Source organism: Equus quagga, chromosome 7 (assembly GCF_021613505.1).
Source record: "Equus quagga isolate Etosha38 chromosome 7, UCLA_HA_Equagga_1.0, whole genome shotgun sequence".
NCBI lineage: Eukaryota > Metazoa > Chordata > Mammalia > Perissodactyla > Equidae > Equus > Equus quagga.
In genome coordinates this window covers 104,419,315-104,441,790 of record NC_060273.1, presented here as the reverse complement: position 1 = coordinate 104,441,790, position 22,476 = coordinate 104,419,315, and positions in this window count along the sequence as shown.

The following is a 22,476-nucleotide window of genomic DNA, read 5'->3' as shown; positions in this document are numbered from 1 at the left end:
GTCAGTTCTCCGTTAAATAATGTAGAAATACAATGCTATCCCGATAAAAATTCCAACAAATTTTTTTAAATGGAGCTAAACAAGTTTATTGCAAAGTTCATATGGAAAAATAAACACAAAAGAGTAGTTAGGAAAACATTGAAAAGTAACACTTTTGAGAGAGGACAAGCGCTACGAGACATTAAAACATACTTCAAAGCTTCTGTAATTAAAACAGTGTGGTACTGGTGCAGGCATAAATAGACAGATCAATGAATGGAATAGAAAGTCCAGAAATAGAATCAAATACATAAAAATGTAGTATGTGATTAAGGTGGCAGCTCAAATCACCGGATCAAAGACATAGTGAGTAAACACCCAAATGTATCGGAGATGCAAACATAAAAAATAAAACAACACCATCCTAGAAGAAAAGAAAGGTAAATTGCTTTTTGTGGAGAATGGTTCATTTAAGTAGCAGGCAAAATTCAGAGGCAATAAAAAGAAAACATTGATAGATTAGATGATATAAAATTTAAAATTTTTTGCATGGCAAAAAGCACTGTAAGCAAATTCAAAAGATAATTGCCAAACTGGGAAAAAAATTTTGCAGTATATCAGGTGAAGGGCTAATATCTTTCATATCTAGATAACTTTTAAAAATTGAAGAAAAAAGACCAAAAACATGACAGAAAAAAAGCAAACTACATAAACAGTTCACAAAAATACATATAAGGCTCCCCTTTGAACATATAAGATGTTCAACATCACTCATAATCAGAGAAGTACAGAATAAAGTTACACTGAGGTAGAATTTCTCACTCAACAGATTGGTTTTAACCAATCAAAAGCTGGGCTGCACTTTCTGTGGACGAGGCTGTGGGGAAATAGGCAGTCTCATACACGGCTGATGGGAGTGCAAAAGGGAGGAGAATTTGGCACTATCAAACAAAATTACATATGTAGTTACCCTTTGACCGGAAATCTCACTTCTAAGAATTTATCCTGAAGATACACCTCCAACAACACAAAATATGTATGCATAGCTTATTCATTTCAGCATTATTTGTAATTATGAAATATTTAAAACTGCCTAAATATCTAAGCATAAACTATGGTGCACACAGTAGAGTACTGTGCAACTATAAAAAAAAAAAAAACGAGAAAGAGCTCTATGAAATTATATGGAGTGATTTCCAGGGAAATAATATCAAATGAAAAAAAAAGAAAGTGCAAAAGAGCATATATTGTATGTGACATTTTGTGTAAGAAAGAAGGGAAAATAAAAAATCATACACACATCTTCTTCTTGTTAAAAAAACACAGAAATGAAAAAAGAAAACAAAGTTTTTTATAATAGTGACCTATGAGAAGTTGGTGGGAAGGGATAGAGCAAAAGGATACAGGTGAGAGTAACACTTCTCTGAGAGTAACTTTTTACGTAGTTTTGGCTTTTCAAAGCATGTTAATATCTGCCATATTAAAAAAATAAAATTAAATCAATGTGTGATAATAAGGAAAAAACCTTAAAACTGAAAATAAACTGAAAGAAATTGTCTTGATTTTATATCAAGTAAAATACCAGAATGATACCCAGGGAAAGGAAAGAGATAAAGGGACCGGGTTGGGGAGGGGATGTTGGGGGATGGGAAGGGAGGGAGGAAAAAAGGAAGGAAGGAAGGAGTAATACAAATAACTTATGCACATGGAATTTGTCTATACACCCTCAGTTTAGGGTAGGGAAGAGGCTGGAAAGGTGAAGAATTGCAAACAAATCTCTTTTAAGTAGGTTTGTTCATGTAATGGGATAGACAAACACTTCTGAAACAACTTTGGATGTATAATAGGATTAAGCAAATGAATAAATATGTTGATGCTGGGAGCAAGCGTTCTCAGTGAGGAAGAAGCGACATACAAATATGGAATGTATAAGAGATTGGCATTGCAGATATCACTATGTACTCAGGATTTCTAAAATGATTATATGCATGTTTATATACATATATTAGTTTTCTGTTGCTGCTTAAATTATCCTATGTTTAGCAGCTTAACACAACAAACATTTATTATCTCACAGTTTCTGCGGTTAAGAATCCAGGAACAGCTTAGCCGGGTGGTTCTGACTCACTGTCTCTCATGAGGTTGCAATCAAGCTGTTGACTAAGGCTGCAGTCATCTTAAAGGTTGACTGAGGCTCAGGGATCTACTTCCAAGCTCACTGATATGGCTGTTGGCAGAAAGCTTCAGTTCTGTACTATGTAGGCCTTTCCAAAGGCTGCTCTCAACATGGCAGCTGACCTCCCCCGGAGAGAGTAAAGAAAGGGAGAGAGGGACACCAAAATGGAAGCCACAGTGTCTTTAATACCCTAATCTCAGAAGTGACATATTATCACTTCTGCTATGTCCTGTTGGTCACTCAGACCAAACCTCATACAATGTTGAATATACACCAGGATGTGAATACCAAGAGGCAGGGATCATTGGGTGCCCTCGTGGGGGCTTGCTATCATAATGTATGTGTATGACTACGTGTATATGTGTGTGTTTCTTTGTGTGTGTATATATATGTGGATATACAAGTATATACTTCCTAGCTCTGTCTGCTGAAAGGACCAAGAAGCAAAGACATGCCAGTAGCAATCAGGATGCCTAGCATCCAGATCTTTGTCTCTGATATCATTCTTAGTAAACACAGCTAAGGGAAACGGTTGATTCCAGAGTTGGGGCAGGGTGGGTACAAGATGATACAGGAATATCTTTTATTCCAGAAAGTAAAATAGTAGTCAAAATATGATAGTGGCTGTCACAAAGACATAGAAGCTAGTTGAATGGATTCCTGGCCAAATTTGGGACAATTTGAACATTTGAATAGTTAAGTAAAATAATGAGTTATAAATAATTTTAAAAATATGAGCTCATGAGTTCTTACTAATGACTGATAGATAATAGATAAAGCGACTTCTCTTGCTTAAAGTGGGTTGACTGGGTGGTATGACTGGTGAATGTAGAGGGAGTGCTGGATTTGGGAAATAATCATTTGCAACCATAATGATGGAGGCTGGTCACACAAGAAGCGTGGATACATGCTAAGTCTTGGAGGAAATTTTAGTGAAAAGCAGGATATTTGCATAGTCTTAAAGTATCTCCCCACAGACTGCTTACTGCTTGCAACTGAGGAAAACACCCCAGTAATTACAGAGTGGAGAAATTGGGCAATGCCTTGTCCAGGTGATCAAAACTAGCATCACCCATGAGAGACAGATGTACACTGTGGGCTTCCAAATGATATACTCTAGGAAGAACACAATATCACTCTCTTGTGCAAAGAAGGCAAAACCTTAATCTAATCAAGAAGAAACATCAGACAAGCACAAAAGGAGGAACTCTCTATTTTTGTTTTTTTTTTCTTTTTTTTATTATTTTTTCCTTTTTCTCCCCAAGGCCCCCCTGTACATAGTTGTATATTCTTCGTTGTGAGTCCTTCTAGTTGTGGCATGTGGGACGTTGCCTCAGCGTGGTTTGATGAGCAGTGCCATGTCCTCACCCAGGATTCGAATCAACTAAACACTGGGCTGCCTGCAGCGGAGCACGTGAACTTAAGCACTCGGCCATGGGGTCAGCCCCTCTATTTTTCAAAGAAAGAAGTTATGTAGAGGGGCAGTATTCTTTTAAAATACCAGTATTGTGGAGCTGGCCCAGTGACATAGTGGTTAAATTCATGTACTCTGCTTCAGCAGCCCTGGGTTCCTGGGTTCGGATCCCGGCCTGGACTTACATACCGATCAACAAGCCATGCTGTGGTGGCAACTCACATACATAAGAGAGGAAGATTGGCACAGATGTTGGCCAAGGAGCATCTTCCTCACTGACCCCCCCAAAATATCAGTGTTGTAAAAGAGAGAAAGGCTGTGGAGATGTTCCAGATTCAAAGAGGCTAAAGAGACATCATAGTCACACACAATTACCCAACCCTAGACTCAGCCCTGTATTGGAGGAGGAAAAAGTGCTATAGGTCAGCTGGCAAAATTGGATTATGGGCAGTAACATACCTAAAAGTATTGTGGTGGAAAACGATTGGTCTTTTGTGTTGGCCAGAGCTTGGTTTGAAAGCCAGCTCCGCCACTCTTAAATGTATGATTTCTGTGTCTTTGTTTCCTCTCCTGAAAATGGGGATAACTGAACCTGCCTCATGTAGTTATAAAGGTTGCTTAGGCAAAGTTAAGTGCCTGGGGTAGAGTAGGCCTTCAATAAATGCCTAGTCTTCTACAGTAGGAAAACAACTGATAATTACCAGCTTAGGTTTTCCCATGCAGAAAACCAAATGTGATCACTACAAAAGGATCTTTCTGCCCCTAGGGTATGAAAGATTTAAATATTTCCCTAAGCATATATCTTACCACCATGGGGTAATTAAGGCCATTGCTACATGTGGTCTGATTTTTCCAGCTACTTTAATGATTGCTGTTGGCACAGTCAATTAGATTGGCTGTACAGCCCTGCCGCTTGATAATTTACTGCCAAAAACAGTTTTGATTATTTTCAGAGTGTTAGATGCCTGCTGAACACAAAATAAGACATGACACCACCCAGCAAGCTGGTTGTTTGGATGCCAAGACAGTCTTTTCTGTGTCTGATAGCTTCTGTTTAGGGCATTCTTTGAAGGGCATTCTTCAGAGAGATAAGCGATATTTCAGTAAATAGAGGATTGAATTAGAATTTGAGCAACCACATTTTTAACTGATTTCTTAGAGTAATGGAACTAATGTTGAAAGAGATTGTATAATTCCCTACCACAATTTTTACCTTTTTAGTAATCTTTTGATAATTTCCCTTTTTAGTAACAAAGGCAATCCGCTAGGACCATGAGTGGTCACTAAAAATCAGCACACAGCACAAAACAAAACAGAATAGAATCTCTGGAATTTTCATGTAAGCTTACCCCACACATTGACTCTGTCCTGCTGACCCCTTAAAGCAGGAAAATATCACCCTGTGCATCAGCGGTGCTTCTGACCTGTTCCAATGTGCAAGACATCTCAGGATCAGTTGAAAGGCAGAAATTCATGGGCCTATTTTTTAAAAATTATCCTTTTATTTTGGAAATAATTAACTCATTCACTTAGTTCAGTATTCGAAGGGCCATACAGTGAAAAGTCCTCCTTGAACCTTTGTTTTCAAGCCACCCAGTTCTCCTCTCCGGGCAATTAATTTTATGAGTTTCTGGTATCTCTCCAGGCATATTTTGTGCATATATGAGCAAATACTAATATATACTGTCACTCTCTTGTATAAATGATAGCATACTATATGCACTGTTCTGCATCTTGTTTTTCTTCTTCACCTGCAGTAAATCTTGGAGATCATTCTATGTCTTCTCATAAAGAATATTCCCACTCTTTTCTGGGTTTAAGAATATTTCATTGTATGACTGTACCTTTATTTAACTGGTCTACTACTGGTAGACACTTAGGTTACTTTCCATCTTCTGCTCTTGCAAGCAATGTTGCCATAAATATCCTTGTTATATGTCAATTTGGACACACTTGAACATATTTGTAGGTCAAATATTTGGAAGTGGAACTGCTGTGTAAAAAAAAATCCATCTGTAAATGTGACAGATAACATTAAATTGTCCTCCATAAAAATGATACCAGTTTACATTCCCCTACAATATAGAAGGGTATCTGTTGATCTCCTTGGTCTTGCCACGTAGTGTTATCAACCCTTTTGACTTTTGACAAGTTGGTAAACAAAAAGTGCTGTTCCAATAACATTTTATTTGCATTTCTCTTGTTATAAAAGAGATTTAATATTATATGTTAAGATCCACTTGTATTTCTTCTATCTGTTAACTGTAAGTTCATATCTTTTGCACATTTTTTTCGTATGTTGTGGATCTTTTCCACTTTTATTTTAGAAGGTTTACATATAATTAGGAAAGGTAACCCTTGGTCTATGATATGAACTAAGAATATTTTTTTCAAGTGTATTATTATAGAGGCTTTTATACTACCCATCTTTAAAAAAACATTTTATTGAGCTATAGTTATACACAAAACATCCTTAAATTAGTGATTTTTTTTTACAAAGTGAAAACAATCACATAATCACCACACAGATCAAGAAATATGATGTTTTCAGCATTCATGGACATGTCATTAATTTCAAGAGGAAGGGCAAAAAGATCTTTCAAACAGATAAACCATTTTGGACAGATTAGAGACTACAGACAATTAACATTTTAATTTTCATTATTAATTTAGTGGAGTTGCTTGGATAGTGATATCAAAAAGTTGTGGGGACTGGCCTGGTGGTGCAACAGTTAAATTCATGCACTTTGCTTCAGCAACCTGGGATTTGCCGGTTTGGAGCCCAGATGTGGACCTGCATACCACTTATCCAGCCATGCTGTGGCAGACGTCTCACATATAAAATAGAGGAAGATGGGCACGGATGTTAGCTCAGGGCCAATCTTCCTCAGCAAAAAAGAGGAGGATTGGTGGCAGATGTTAGCTCAGGGCTAATCCTCCTCCTCCTCAAAAAACAGTTGTATTATGGGGGTTGGCCCAGTGACATAGCAGTTAAGTTCATGTGCTCTGCTTCGGTGGCCAGGGATGCACAGGTTCGGATCCTGGGCACAGACCTAGCACCGCTCATCAAGCCATGCTGTGACAGCATCGCACATAAAATAGAGGAAGATTGGCACAGATGTTAGCTCAAGGACAATCTTCCTCAAACAAAGTGAGGAAGATTGACAACAGATGTTAGCTCAGGGCCAATCTTCCTCACACACACACAAAAAGTTGTATTATGTAGAAGAGCAGAAAATTATAAGGGGTAATGATTTTTTCCAGCTAGATTGCCTATTCTAACACTAGCTTACTCAAATTCTACTCTGATGAAGTAAAACACACCCCACAGTAAGTGCTATGAAGGGAGCCTTGAAGAATGCTAATTTTAGACGGTCCAGAGGGTGATTCACCACGTTACTCTTGAAGCAAAGATCTCGGGATGTTCCACTGCACTCAAATTTGTTACTAATTATTTTAGGCTTTCTGATGCATTGTAAATAATATGAAAGCTTTTCCTGTTTGGCTGAATGATTCGTTCAAATGCTCATTTCCTCTGAGTATTCTAAGTGTTTTAAATGATTGTTCATTGAAACTTCTCTCCAAGTACAACACTGAAAGCCTGTGGCAGCAATACCCAAGCAAATAATTTCAAGGCTGAACACACAGCATCAAAAAAGCCTCTTTAAATATCTTGATTTTAGAAAGCATGCATAAAATTTGACCCTGGACCATAACTAATAGCTGTTAAGAATGATAACAGAAGCTCTTCTTTGAATAAATACAATTCAGTCATAATCTTAAATTGGGGTAATTATGTTTCATTTTCCTATTTTAACTTCATTTTTAATAAGAAATCTTCACAGCCAACCTGGATTTTCAAAATACCCAAATTTATAGCAGTTTGGTAGCCTATGATAATCACAAGCGAGGAACAAAAAGCCCCCAAATTAGGCAGTCCAAGTAAGCTGTAGCAGTGCAGTGTGTTCCAGCCTAAATTTGATCATTTCTGCTTCTTGGCTTTTGCTGAACCCCTGGGGAATCCTGAGGAAAATGTATTAATTCAATCAAGGGTATAGAGAATAAGAAAATAACTAGAAGCCATGATGTCTATATGAATTTCGACTGATGAGGAAAGAGCTTTGCCTGCTGGGAGAGAACATCACCTCTCTCTCTTTGTAACAAGCAGAATGTGAAATACCAGGAGCCAGAAATCCTCCATTCAACCCCGGGACAAGAGTAGCATTAACCTCGCAGTCGACATTCAAATATGTGCTCTGTATGCATGCTCTGAAGGGCTCGGAGCATCTTGCAAACTTCAGTGGTAATGAGCACACATCAGCCTTTTTGAGGCTAGTTCAGTATTCTGAAATACCCAGCTTGTCTCTCTTAGGCAAATTTGATCAAGTGCTAGGTCTTAGCAAAATACAAAAGCAGGTAATGCTTTTCACCCCTACCTTCCTTTTCTGGACACTTTCCCACATTGTTAGCATTCACAGCCCAGCCCAAAGCATTGAGGCTTTTTGGCCCCACTTCTACTAAAACGCTCACTCCTGTCTCCACTATGAAGAGGCAAAAGGGTGAAGAAAAACACTGAATGCATATCTGAGTTTTTATTGTCCTGACTCTACGGTGACGTAGATGTCGGGTTAGATGTTTCTCTCTACATCTCAGTGGTCTCTAAGTATCCCAGAGGGTCAGCATTCTGTATTTTACACTAAAGTATAAATGACTGACAGCCAGGTTTGTTAACTTATTCCCACAAAGTTACTGGAAAACCTGAAAATAGAAGTCTGCCTTCCTTGTCAACCTGTTTGTTGGAATTGGGAGAAGGGCAGAGAAAGCAAGCAGGGACCACAGAGGCATGCAGGAAGAGGGATGATGAGAAGGGAACATCAGAGGCTATACTGGGCAATTTCTGCTGCTTCTGCTCCTTCTGAAGAGACCAACACAAACTTGAGGTGGCTAGAAGCTGAATTATAACAGATATATATGGCTTATATGTAGCCAGGCTAAAAATAAAATATTGGCCCAGATTTCTGTAACTCTGATATTTCTTTTGATCCTTTACTGATACTATAGTTACCTTTCACTTATCAAAATTTCACTTGAAGAACTGACATAAAGAAAGGCATAGAGACCAATGGAACAGAATATAGAGCCCAGAAGTAATTGATAGTCAATTGATTTTTTACCCAGGTGGCAAAACCATTTAATGGGGAAAAGGACACATGGCGCTTGGAATACTGGATGTCCACATGCAAAAGAATGAAGTTGGACCCTTGCGTTATACCATATACAAAAATTAACTCAAAATGGACCAAAAACCTAAATGTAAAAGCTAAAACAATATTGTGCATCAATGGACACAATTAACAGAGTGAAAGGCAACCTACAGGATGAAAGAAAATATTTGCAAATTATATATCAGATAAGGGAATAATATCTGTAATATACTCCTAAAGCTCAGCAACAAAAGAACTAACAACCAGAGGATTTGAATAGCTGTTTCTCCAAATAAGATATGTAAGTGGCCAATGAGCACATGAAAAAGTGCTCAACATCACTAACCATCAGTGAAATGCAAATCAAAACTACAATGAGATACTACCTCACACCTACTAGAATGGCTACTATGAAAAAAAAACCCGGCTAATAACAGTGTTGGTGAAGATGTGGAGAGATTGGAACCCTTGCCAACATCGGTGGGAATGTAAAATAATGCAGCCACTATGAAAAGCAGTATGGTGTTTCCTCAAAAAAATTAAAAATAGACTTACCATATGATCCAGCAATTCCACTTTTGAGTATATACCCCAAAGAATTGAAAGTAGGCTCTCAAAGAGACATTTGAACACCCATGTTCATAGAAGCATTATTCACAATAGCTAAAACAGGGAAGCAACACAAGTGTCCATGCACAGATGAATAGATAAGAAAAATGTGGAATATGCATACAATGGAATATTATTTAGCCTTAAAAAGGAAGGAAATTCTGACATTTGCTACAATATGAATGAACCTTGAAGACATTATGCCAAGTGAAATAAGCCAGTCACAAAAAGACAAATACTGTATGGTTCCACTTATATGAGGTACCCAGAGTAGTCAAAATCATAGAGACAGAAAGTAAAGTGATGATGGTCAGGGGATGGAGAGATGAAGGATGGGGAGTTCCTGTTTAATGGGCATTGGGTTTGAGTTTTGCAGGATGAAAAGAGTTCTGGAGATGGATGGTGATGATTGCATAGCAATATGAGTGTACTTTTATACTACTGAAATGTACCCTTAAAAATGGTTAAAATGGTAACATTTTATGATATATGTATTTTGCCACAATAAAAATATTGAAGAAAAGTTCATATAAAGTATTGGAAGATTGGTTTTAACCAGGTAAGGGCTGCACTTTGAACTTCAGATGTGTAAGATGTAAGGCTATTAGATAAGCAGCGCACTAGACTGCAAATTCCTTTACCAGGCTGTGAAATCTACATTATTCATCATTAGATCCTTAGAACACAACACAATGCTTGTCCTGTAGCAGATGCTCAATAAATATTGGTTGAATGAAGATAAAAATGTTGTTGAATGAAGTTTGTTTTGTCTTTCTTTCTTTTTTCTCCCTTTGCTTAGTGGAAGAAAGAGAAATTAAAATCTAATTTCAGTAGAGCGTTAGAGAAAGGGCCAGTCACAGTAATTATTCATCATACTGAAGTACTCAGAGCTAGCAGCTGTGAGAAAAAGGGTTTTGATGACCACCGTTTTGATTCTGGAACTATTTTTTTCTAGGAGAGAAGTTCTCAGCCCTAGCTACAAATGGAAGTGATCTGGGCCATTTGAAAGAAACACAGATGTCCACGTCCTACCTGAGAATAACTGGACCAGTGCCTAAGCATTAGTGTGTTTTATAATTACTCCAGATGCTTGTAACGCACAGTGCAGTTTCTAGGAGCACTGTATCTCCCAGAGATGATTTAAGACACGTTATAAGACAATTAATAGTACAACATGGAGAATTAGCCAGAGATATTCAGCTGTGGTATCATGACAATTTAGGATTAATTACTGGAAAAGTTTTCAAATTATCTTTTTCAGGCAGTAACTCATTTCCTTGTTTGTTTTTCTTCTCTCCCATGAGTGAATTCAAACAATTGTCTTTAAATGCAGTTGCACCCATTTCCTGAGTCCATACCGATGGGTGGCAGTAACAATATTTAGAGTTCTCTGCCATCACTTGGTGATGCTTGTACTTTTGGTCAAGTTAGAACAGTAGCACACTCCCTCTTCAACACAGCCTATGCCTTCAAAAACAATTATAGCTAATATTCATTGAGTTCTTACTGCATGCCAAGGTGCTATTCTAAGCGCTTTATATATATTGATGCTAATCTTCACTGCAGTGCTATAAGTTAAATGTTATGATTATGCCTGTTTTACACATGAGGAAATTCAGCCATAAATAGGTAAAGGCAGTAGGTTGTGGAGCTGGGAGAACATCCCCGTTGTCTGGCAGGCAAGTCAAGCCTCTGCTTTTCCCCAGCTCCCTCCTCTCCACTGACCCTAGAGTTCCAAGTTCCCCCCATACTCTGCAGCTGAGCCAACCCCCAAATTAACAACTCGACGTGTTTATGTCGTTAGAAGTAGCCAACAACACTAATAATATTAATGTTTATTAAATCCTCACTATGTGCTATGCACTGTTGCAAAGGACTTTTATATGCACTTCTCATTTGATCTCACAATAACTCTATTAGCTCATGTGATAATTAGCCCTATTTATTCACAGATAATGAAATAATGGCACAGAGGGTTAAGATAACTAGCCCCAAATCAGAAGTAGAGAAGAGTAGAGCCTGAACTCAAAGTTAGGACTCTTGAATTGTTACACACTATGCTATCTGCCTCTTAAGAAAAACATTAAATTTATCTGATTTAGAAATTTGTTACACTTAGACATTTTGTTTTTCTTTAAGGTATATTTTAAAAATACAAGATTTGTAATATGGATTTTTAGAAACACAAACAAGGGGCCAGCCCTGTGGCCGAGTGGTTAAGTTCGCGAGCTCCGCTTCGGCGGTCCAGGGATTTGCTGGTTTGGATCCTGGGCACGGACATGGCACTGCTCATCAGGCCATGCTGAGGTGGTATCTCACATGCCACAACTAGAAGGACCTACAACTAAAACATACAACTATGTACTGGAGGGATTTGTGGAGAAAAATAAGGAAAAAAAAGAAACGTAAACAAGATCAAAGCATGTCTGGCGGCAGTTACTTTAATTGTAAGAAAAGGATCTTAATAAAGTTCTTCACAGCACTTGATAACATAAAGTCAATGGTATGTGGTAGACGACTCTCCTTGAATCACAAAAGCTGATTATGAGCATCTTTTCTCAACTCTGCAATCCATGTCACACTGGTAGCTTGAAATCAGCCACGGTGGGTGAATTTACACCATGGAAATTGGCAAATGTTACAAATACGAACCCCCCCTGCCCCCAGAAAGTCAGTTGTTAAACATTTACCAGGACATTACTGTCTAAAGTCATAAAATAATGATGAATATTAATATTTTAGTAATTCAAAATGAAGGAGACTTGTCATTTTTGGAAGTTACCAGAATTGTATTTATTTCTAATAGGCATTTTGCTTATAGGATATTGAAGTGTATAATTAATTCAGTTTTTCAGACGTCATCAAATGTCAAATGCTTTATCTGTTAACTTAATTCAGTTGTAGAGGAGATACTGAAAATTTACTCTCATTTTTGCAACAAATATATTATCTGGGCCACTGGCCAGAAGACTTATGTAATAATTTCCTCTTACAAATTCAAGTATATACTAGAACCTTAATTTTTTAACTCCTCTTGCCTTTCTTTATGTTTATGTAACTGAATAATTGTGATATTTCGTATGTTTTGCCTCAAAAGGAGTATATGAAATATCTGGAATGGACTGTGACAGACATGGCTTTGAACTCTTGCTTTTGGAGACAAATACTTATATGTCAATTAATAATCATGTTTGAATTTTAGAGTAATTCTCCTTGTTGTTGTTTAATAAAATGGAATGTTTTATCAATTTATGTGACTTTCAAATACTCAATGTATTCAGTGTATATGAAATTGCTGCTGTGTAGGACCCATTCTTTCTGAATACCTCCTTCAGCACTACCACCTCACCACCACACTGTCCCCTAAAGATCTAGGGCTCATCCATCTGGGATGTCAGGATTAGGAGCTGTCAGTCAAGAGCTAGAGCTTGTTTACTCTACTTAAGCTACCTCAATATGCTGATATCCAGAGTGATAATTCCATGGAGGAAAGCTGAAGTTCGAGGACGTTAGAGAAGAGTTGAAGGAGGGGCTTGCAGAACTACAAATCCAGAGCCAGGTCCATGAGGTCAGGAGTTAGCAAGGTGATTGTCCAAACACCAGTAGGGGCTGTTACCTCATGGTCTGGAGGTTTATTTTACAAACATGTTTCAAGATGTGTAAAAGCCCTGGTTCAGTGTTATGTTCTCCCACTGGAATGATACTGCCACGAAGGCAGGGTCTTTGTCTAGCTCTTGCTTATATCTCTAGCTTTTAGAATGCTGCCTGCCACATAGTGGATGATCATCAGTATTGAGTAATCATAAATATTTGTGTAGTGAATGAATGAATAAATGAATGGATATGTGTTTCTCCATACTGTGAATGGATATGTGCTTCTCTATACATGAAAAAAATTTTTAAAGAACCTTCCATGCAGTCGAGTTATCATTTTAATCCTTTAGCACTAGTTCACCTCAAATGTGCTAAGGAAAAATTTTTTCCTTTTCAAAATTTACAGCATCTTTTCCCAAAAATGTTCTATGACACATTATTTCTTTCAGAGATGCTACTACAGAAGCATTGAATGATAAAAATAAAATGGGGAAATGATGAGTTAAACAAAATTTAAAAGGATTCTTTGATGCTGGACCTCTCAAAGCTCTTAATATGCTACTCTCATGTTGAATGTCTAAAGAGAGGAGAGCACGTGGGGTTTTTCAAACTAAATTTGCCATGGAGTGCTTTTATAGAGAGAAACTTGAGACAAGTATTCCAAGGAAAAACTTTTAGAAATTCCTCTCTAGAGGTTTCTACAAGTTTACCCCATCTAAATCAATGCATACGGAATCTCTTCCATGATCTGAATCTTTCTTGACCTGCTCCATATTCCATCCAAATTTATATGATTTTAATCCATTTCCACCAGAGTCTGCCAGGGAACTGACTGGTCTAATAAATTATATTGAGGTAAAATTGAGGTTTTACCTCAAACTTCAAAATTATATTGAGGTTGCTACCTGATAAGAGCTTTCAGACCTCTGCAGGCTATGTTGGCATTGCAAGGAAGCTTCAGGTGGCCCCAGCCCAAGAGCCAGCCAGTTCAGAATTTCAGGCAGGATCAACTACTGGAATGGGAGCAGAAAGAGGGCTAAGCATGAGGGACAGTTTGGTTTGGAGGCAAAAGGTTTTTGATACTCCTTCAATTATACTCCAAAGGGATCTACTCTTCTCTCTACACAAACAGCAAGCTAGTTATATCCCCCGCTGTCACACTGATTGGGGAAGTCTCTTTCTTCTTCAATATCAGAGGGAGATATCAGTAAGATGAACAACCATCCCAATTTTTCCAAGACTGAGGGGTTTTCCAAGACATGGGGCTTTCAGTTCTAAAGCCGAGAAAGTCCTAGACAAACCATGACAAGTTGGTCACCCTCACAGAGCAGCCACTTCAGAAAATGAAATGACTCTCTGGGTCTCTAAAATTTCTGGAATCAGAAACTTCAATACGAATCACACATAATATTTTTCACTGAATTGCCTAAGTGCATTTGTGAGTTTGTTTGCTTATGGTGAAGGAAAAAAAGCAGGAGAAAAGATGTCCAGTGTTCTCTGTCGTTTGAAATCTAATTGTGCGGTTTGTGGAAGGCCCTGCTTCCTCCGTCACTTTCCCCTCTTCTTCTCCTTTCCTTTTTGGCCACTTCACTGCTTTTTTTTTGCAGGAGCACCACGGGGGGCTCTGAAGCTGGTGGGAAACTTGGTTCTGTGGGTTGGGGTTACGACTGGTGTTCTGACCCTGCTTTTTCCTCGCTCTTCAATCGTTCTAACCTACTGACTGATGTGCATCCAAGCTTTCTATTATTAGATTTTACCCATCTTTCTTCTACTTTTTGTTTTGTTTTGCTTTCCTAGTGTTATTTCCTAATATTTTCATAAAAAAGAAGGATCATGTCCAACATTTGCTGTGTGTCATGCACTATGCTATAGACTTTGAATACATTATTTTGTCTAATTTCCACAAAACTTTAAGCTGGAAATAATAGTTTATCCCCATTTTACCAATGAGACAGGTTAAGCAACTTGCCTGAGGTTGTAACTGATAGATGGAAAAGCTAAGATGCAAATCCAAGGTACCTGACTCTGAGCCACTATTCCTAAACCCTGCCCTAGCCACACCGTTTCTATAGCTTTCCAAGGTTTGAGAGAGACCTAATGAGACTTTGCAACTCTAGGCTGTCATCACCAGGTGACATGGGTCTGGAGGCGGGAATCGTTCTTCCCAGTCTGACTGTCAGATATTATGTACTATACTCAGACCTATTGCAATAGCTGGATTTCCTTTTTTTTCCCTGGCTGTTCCTTCTCAGTTTTGTTTGCATACCTTGCCTCTAACTAGTCATTTAATGATGGGATTCCTTAAATCTCATTTCTAGCCCTCTTTTACTCCTTCTTCTGTCCTTAGGCCATCTGATCTATGCCCATGTCTCACAAATTTACATCTTCAAACCCTCTCTTCCAGGCTCCAGACCCAAACATACAGCTGGCTGCCTGCCCTCTTGGATGTCCCAAATAAGCTCCTCATAGCAAATATATTCTAAATCAAACTAAAGGAACTCCTCACTGTACTCACTTGTCTGGAATTGGAAAGTCTGGTTCTTTCCTGCATTCTCCATGTTACAGCCACTATATCATCCAGTTATGCAAGCTGGAAACCTGGGAGTAATCTTCATTATCTCCTCATCTAATCCATGGCAAGTCCTATTACTCTCTCTTGGGCAACTGATAAAGTTTCCTAATTGATCTAGCCACATTCATTCTGGCTTCCTCACAATTGTTGTTTTTATTACAGTGAGAGAAATCTTTTAAAAAAACATATCTGGTCATATTCTCATGGCTGTTCCTCTACCTATCTCTTTAGTCTCATCTCACATCAAAATTTTCCATCTATATCAGGGTTCCAGCAAAAATTAGATGATATAATCAAGTTGGATACTTTGATGAGAATTTAATAAAGATATGGGCAGTGTTAATAGCCTATGGGGCTAGTAGTAATGAGGTACTAGGACCACCCAATGCCTGAAGGGGCAAGAGCGGGAAGAATTACTATAACCAGGAGATGGTAACTGTGTGGGAACTGTGGCCTTGGGTAGAGGAAGACAGATAAGCCATGATTACCTGTCAGGGCGGGTGCTGGAGAAATAAGTAACCCGACTCATTCTCTTTTTACTCTCCAGTCCCATCCCTGTGCATCCCATTGATTGAACTCAACTGAAAGTCAAGGGTCCAAAAAAGACCATTGTGACAGTGCATCAGCCTGCAGGGGCCAGAGCAGAGTGAAGGCTAGATGACGGGGGAGGGACAAACAGAAGACAGCTAGGATGCTTACTAAATCAGGAAGAGTTTTTAAATATAGAAAGAGTATCAAAGGAAAATAAAAACCACCTCATACAACCAATAAAAAACAATGATAACCACAAAACTTGAATCTCAGATGAAATAGCAGCCTACTTGATGTGCTATGTATGGTTCTAGAACAAGGTTTACACAGTTTCTTTTTCCATTGGCCATAACTGAGTTAAATATGACTATAGTGTCATCACTAAAACCCCTTTTTGGGGCCAGTCCAGTGGTGCGGCAGTTAAGTTTGCTCATTCTGCTTCTGTGGCCTGGGGTTCGCCAGTTTGAATCCTGGGTGCGGACCTATGCACCGCTTGTCAGGCCATGCTGTGGCAAGCGTCCTACATAAAATAGAGGAAGAAGGGCACAGATATTAGCTTAGGGCCAGTCTTCCTCAGCAAAAAGAGGAGGATTGGTGGCAGATGTTAGCTCAGGGCTGGTCTTCCTCAAAAAAAAAAAAAAATTGAGATAAAACCCCTTTTTACCAAACAATGGGCCCCTCCTCATATGTGTTAGTCAACCCAATTCCAAAATGTTCTCTCTCACTAAACCTGGCCTAACCAGTTTGGAGATTGTCCCCTTCTTTTTTTTTACCCCTCTTCTAATTGCCTCTGAAAGATTTCCCTCTGTTTTTATCCAAATAAAGGAAAAGTCAATTAGTTGGGGTTTTTTTTAACCTATTAGGCATGTGTCTTTATTCTCTACTTAAAAACTATAAAAAAATATATTTATGCCAACAAAAATGATTATATTAACACATTCACATTGAAACAAAGTGAGTTGTTTGGATTAAATTGACACACCTCTAAAAAAATGTCCAGCAGGCATTTTATAAATATCTGTGAGCTATTTTAATTGTGAGATTCTTCTGGGAAATGACTGCATGCTTGTGCTGACTACAATATATTTACAAATTATTCTACAATTTAGAATATTCAGGAAATACTTTCAAGATTTTTACTTCCAGAAATTTGGCAGATTAGATATTCTGAAAAACTCTCCTGCTACAAACACTTAGAAATGCTGCATAACGTAAAATAAACATCTTTTAAAATGTGTAGATGAGCTCACAATAAAACAAGGGGAATCCACAAGCGTCAAAGATGAAGAGAGAAATAAACCGCGAGTGATAATGATGCCCACAGGCTGCCCTGGGGCATCTCAGATCATGAGGGCTCTAGACATCAGAGGTGCAATGGCCGTGAAGGGGACCTGAGACTAGGCAGAGGGCCCTCACCAGATGAGGGAGCTGATACCCATGCATAAAGCCTAGACCCTCAAAAAGTAAATATTTGTCTTCTTATTTCTAGAAGGAATGTTATATAAAGTTTTAAAAAATATAAACCGATATTAGATATTTTGGGGGATATTAAATATAAATAGCAAATTCTGGCTAAGGGAGGAGGAACGGAAGGAGAATGAAGGAGGTGAACGCAATGGAGGAAGGGCGCACGTAGGGCTTCTAGTATATTTGCAGTTTTGCTTCTTGAAGTATGCCCACCTGAGTTTGTTATATTACTTTTTTGTATTTGTGAAATATTTTAGGATGAGAAACCATAGAGAAAAAGATGAAGTTACAAAGCAGCAGGTATAGTATGTCTGTATATATGTGTGCCACGTACGTGTGCAGCACTTCTAAAAGGTCGTACACTTCAATACAGACTAAGGCAAATTGCGGAAACATTCACACAGTAAGAGAACACATACAGTTTAAAACATGCAATACAGTGCTATCAGTGCTTTAAGATACATATCCATATAATACAATTATAAGGAATATATAAGATTGAGAAACACCAAATTAAGTATAGTGGTTACGTTGCTTGGAAGGGTGGGCAAGGCACCTGGGAGGGGCCACCCTAGGTGAGCTGGACATCGTTGGCAATAAATTGTCTCCTAAGCTGGGCAGTAGTATATGGGTTTTAGTTATGTTGTTCTTCATTCCCCTTTTTTATTTCTTAAATCATATAAAATAGACTTTAAAACTTTAAAAATGAAATATTTGGTGTTATAATCTTCTGAATGGCACTTGGGCATGCCTGAGGCCCTGAGGAGATGCTCATGGTCTCATACCTGTAGAAAGTGACCACCTCTGATTAAAATTACCTCTTTAATTTTTTTCTAATGCAATGAGAAATATTGCATTAGAAATATTTTATCAATAATATTTATTGAGCTCCTACTGTGTCCCAGGCCCTGTTTTAAGTGCTGGAGATACAGCACTAATTAAAAAAAATGGAAATTATATTCTATTGCCTACCAGATTCAGACAATCTCAAGAAAGTCTAGACTCCACAGGAAAAATTGCTGGATATTTTCTCTTATCTGCCGTTAGTGGGGTTGGTAGAGGGTGCTGGAAGGTTCTTTAGGATTCATCTCTGAGAATGCCGTACATCCTCAAATAGGCCTAGAAATTGTGATCAGATCCTATGTCAGCCTCTGATAAAGTGCAGCTATAATTACCACATCACACACTATCTGGGTAGACTCATCAGATAGGCCTGGAGGAAAATTGAATTGGAATTAAACTGGATATTATGATACTATTTTTCATTTATGCGTTGTCCCGATGAGATATTCTTGATACTGCTGTGTTTTAGATTGGCTGTCCTAGAAAAGAACCAGGAATCTTCTTCTGAATCTGAGAAGCCACCATTTATCTCCCTCACTCCCAAGTATTAAGTATGGTTTATTTGCATATCATATCGCTGAGTGATTATAACCATCTTTTTTAAAGGAGTAGAGGGCCATGCCTTCTTTGAAGGACAAAAGTAGATCCACCTGCTTGTCCTGTCATCTATTATCAATTAACAAACCATACAAAATGTAATGCCTTAAACCAATAGTCATTAAGCTCAAAATCTGTGGGTTAGGAATTTGGGCAGGGCTCGTCTAGGCAATTCTTCTGCCCCATTGGGCACTCAGTTGTATTCAGCTGGTGGCTATTTAGATTTAGAGGGTCCAGGAAGGATTCATTCATGTCTGTTGCCTTATTTGTGTTGACTGATGTCTGGGCTCAGCTGAATCCCTCTCTCTTTCCTATAGTTTCAGGGCTTCTACACGTGGTCTCTCCACAGGGTAGTTGAACTTCTTACATAGTGGCTCAGGGCTCTAAGAGAATGTGTTCATGGTGGCAGGAAGTGGAAGCTACCAGTCTCTTAAGGCCTGGATCCAAATTCTGGCACAGCATCACTCTCAAAGTATTCTATCAGCCAAAGCAGTCACAGAACACACCCAGATTCAAGGGCAGCGGACATATACTCTCAAACATATACCAAGGAGGAGGGTCAGTAAATTCATGACTATCTTTAATCTGTCACACCATCTTTTTCCAATATTAACTGGTGAACCTGGATAAGGATCATTGGTACACATTGTCAGGCCCCATACAAAGGCTCAGCCTACTGCAATAAGCAGTACCCAGTCAAAGCAGAATAGGTCAGAAGGTGACTGAACTATCAAACTGTCTCTTGCTGTGTCTTTAACCAGAGGAAAGTCAGATAAAGTAATTTTGGGCAGTGAGTTAGCCTAACAGCTGGAACAATGACTCAGCAACTTGGAGTTGGGGGTTAGAGCCAGAATCTCATTCATTCACTTCATTCCATTTGATAACTATTGAGTGCCTACTATATGCCAATTACTACTAGGCACAAGAGTGAGAAACTTGTTCTCTTGGATCCTATAGTCTTTTGGAGGTTAACAATAAATGGGTAAATGATTAAGTAATCTACAAAATGTAACAGATTTGGCAGGGAGCAAAAATCTGCTTGTGGTCAGGAACAACTCTCTATAGAATGGATTTCTAATCTGATTACCTGAGTGGTACAAAGGAGCCACGATCAGAAGGAAGCACATTCCAGAGAGAGAAGTACAGAGCAGGAGGAACAGGGTGAAGGTCAGTGTCTTTGGAGCACCATGAACAACGGGAGAGTTGTAGGAAATGAAAATGCAGAGGGATGCATAAGCCAGATGCTTTAGGGCCTTGAAAGCCATCAGAAAGAGTTTGGATTTTATTTGCAGCGTGAAAGGAGGCCAATAAAGGGATTTGATTTAGGAGAATGGCATAACTTGATTGATGTTGCAAAAAGGCCTCTCTGGCTACTGTGTGGGGAAATGGACTATGAGAGCACAAGAATGGGAGGAAGGAGACCATGGGTTGAGGGCAGAGTGTGTTTGTGTGTGTGTGTGTGTGTGTGTGTGTGTGTGTGTGTGTGTGTCCCGGTGAGAGCTGAAGGCCAGGTGTTAGTGGTAGAGATGGAAACAATAGGTGAATTCAAGAGATATTTAGGAGGTAACCTCAATAGGACTTGGTGATGGATTGGAAGGGGTACACAGGGAGAGGAGGGCCTCAAAAGGGAATTCTAAGTTTCTGGTAACTGAGATCCACTGTCATCTCAGCCAGCCTTGTCACCCAACCTAGGACAGAATATTTAGATCATTATTGTCAATCATCTCAGCTTGCTTTTGAGAGTGAGGCTTCTATATCACCATGCGGCTTCTGTAAACGCTACCAGCAGTGAGCCCAGAAATGTTCAAAGACACTAAATATATTTTCAAAGTGCCTTTCAATTCACTAAGGAAAAAAGAAGGGAAGTGCCTTCCTAAGGCTTTCACTGTCAGCGTATTTAGCTGAGCCAAGTAACATGAGCTTGCCACTTGTGAGTGTCAGTGCATTTTTGAAAAGTAGCTAACCTGAGCATAAAAATAAAGTTGAGAGACTCAAACTCTGTGGGAGACTCTGACTTGTTCTCCTAGCTGGCCACGGAAATAGCTGTGGGATACCTCACTCCCTGCCCCACTCCCTGTTCCTCTTGATTTATTTTCTCAGATGAAAGGACACTGAGTGATCACAGCTTCAGCTTTGTGCCATCATGACCGACCTTAATCAATCATAGCCTCAGACGCTGGGCCAAACAAGATGCCAGAAGAAAATCTAAGTGAGAATTATTTTCTGGAAAACCTTTACAACTCTTCAGATTGTAGTTTATCATTCCAATCTGAGTGGAAGGTGAGTTTGGACACCAGAATAAAAAAGTAGGTTGTCATCGTGACAAGTTATGGACAGGCATACCCTGGAGGTGTAACAATGGAGGGAAATGAATGTGCACCATTAGCCAGACATTGCAGTCTCTGGCAAGGAAATGCTGTGGGTTCAGATTTTCAGGCCTGCTTGGCTTCCCTCCTTAGCTGGTTGTTGATCTTCCTTGTGTAAAAATTTCCAGGCGCACGTGAGAATCTTGTATAAATAAATCTAAAGATCAGGAAAGCACTTTGGTTTCCAAGAATCTCTGATCCTTACCTCTGACAAGTAAATTTTGCTTCAACTGAACTGCTTCCCTGGCTTGTCACATGCAGCAATATGCTATACTCAACTTGGAGCAAGATATTTTAGAATTATTTCTAAATCAGTCTTAAATGTGCACAAATAAATAGAAACTGACAGTAGGACCCTTTGCTCTATCTGCGCCAGGCTGCAGTTTCTAAAGACTTAAACGTGCAGACTGAATATCTCCCACTCAGGGCCACTGCATGGGGTAACTCCAGTGCGCACCATTCACATTGCATTCTCTTTGAGTCCTGTCCCCGGGGTATACCAAGGGGTGCCCTTCACATGCCCCTTGGAGTTGTGGAACGAGGCAATCTCTGCTCACCCATCCATGAACAAACCTGGTGAATCTATTAAATGCCCCTCTCCCAGCTGTGGCACTGTCTGTGGTGCCTAGGGTGGCCTCCAGGCATTCTCAGGCTTATGCTGACTTTCCCCTTCACCCCGTTGGGTACACTGCTTATAACTTGGCCTTTGCTTTTGCTTTGTTTCTTAAAGTATTTTGTCCTACTAGTAGTAGTAGACCCCTGCCCCAAGCCCTGCCTAGCATTTTTCATTCTCTTCTCTAAGAGACTGGATTCTGTGCCTTGTACCCACCCCTATTCTCTACCCTGACACTTGGCTAGAGTCTTGTCCTGTCAAGCTAAGTTTGCCTTGGTCTACTCCAGAAATTCTTTTTGGCAAACCTAACCTACTAGATCCAACTCGGATCAAGCCCACGTGTGCTCACCCCCTATAACATTGTGACTTGTCCTGCTGTGAGATTATGCCCAGCCTTCATCCTGTCACTTGGGGCTTATTCCCTTCTTCTTGCAAGATCACTTTTGAGGGTATAGTGGGCAACAGAAGAGATGACATTATCCTATTATAAATCCATATCATTGGGCACAAT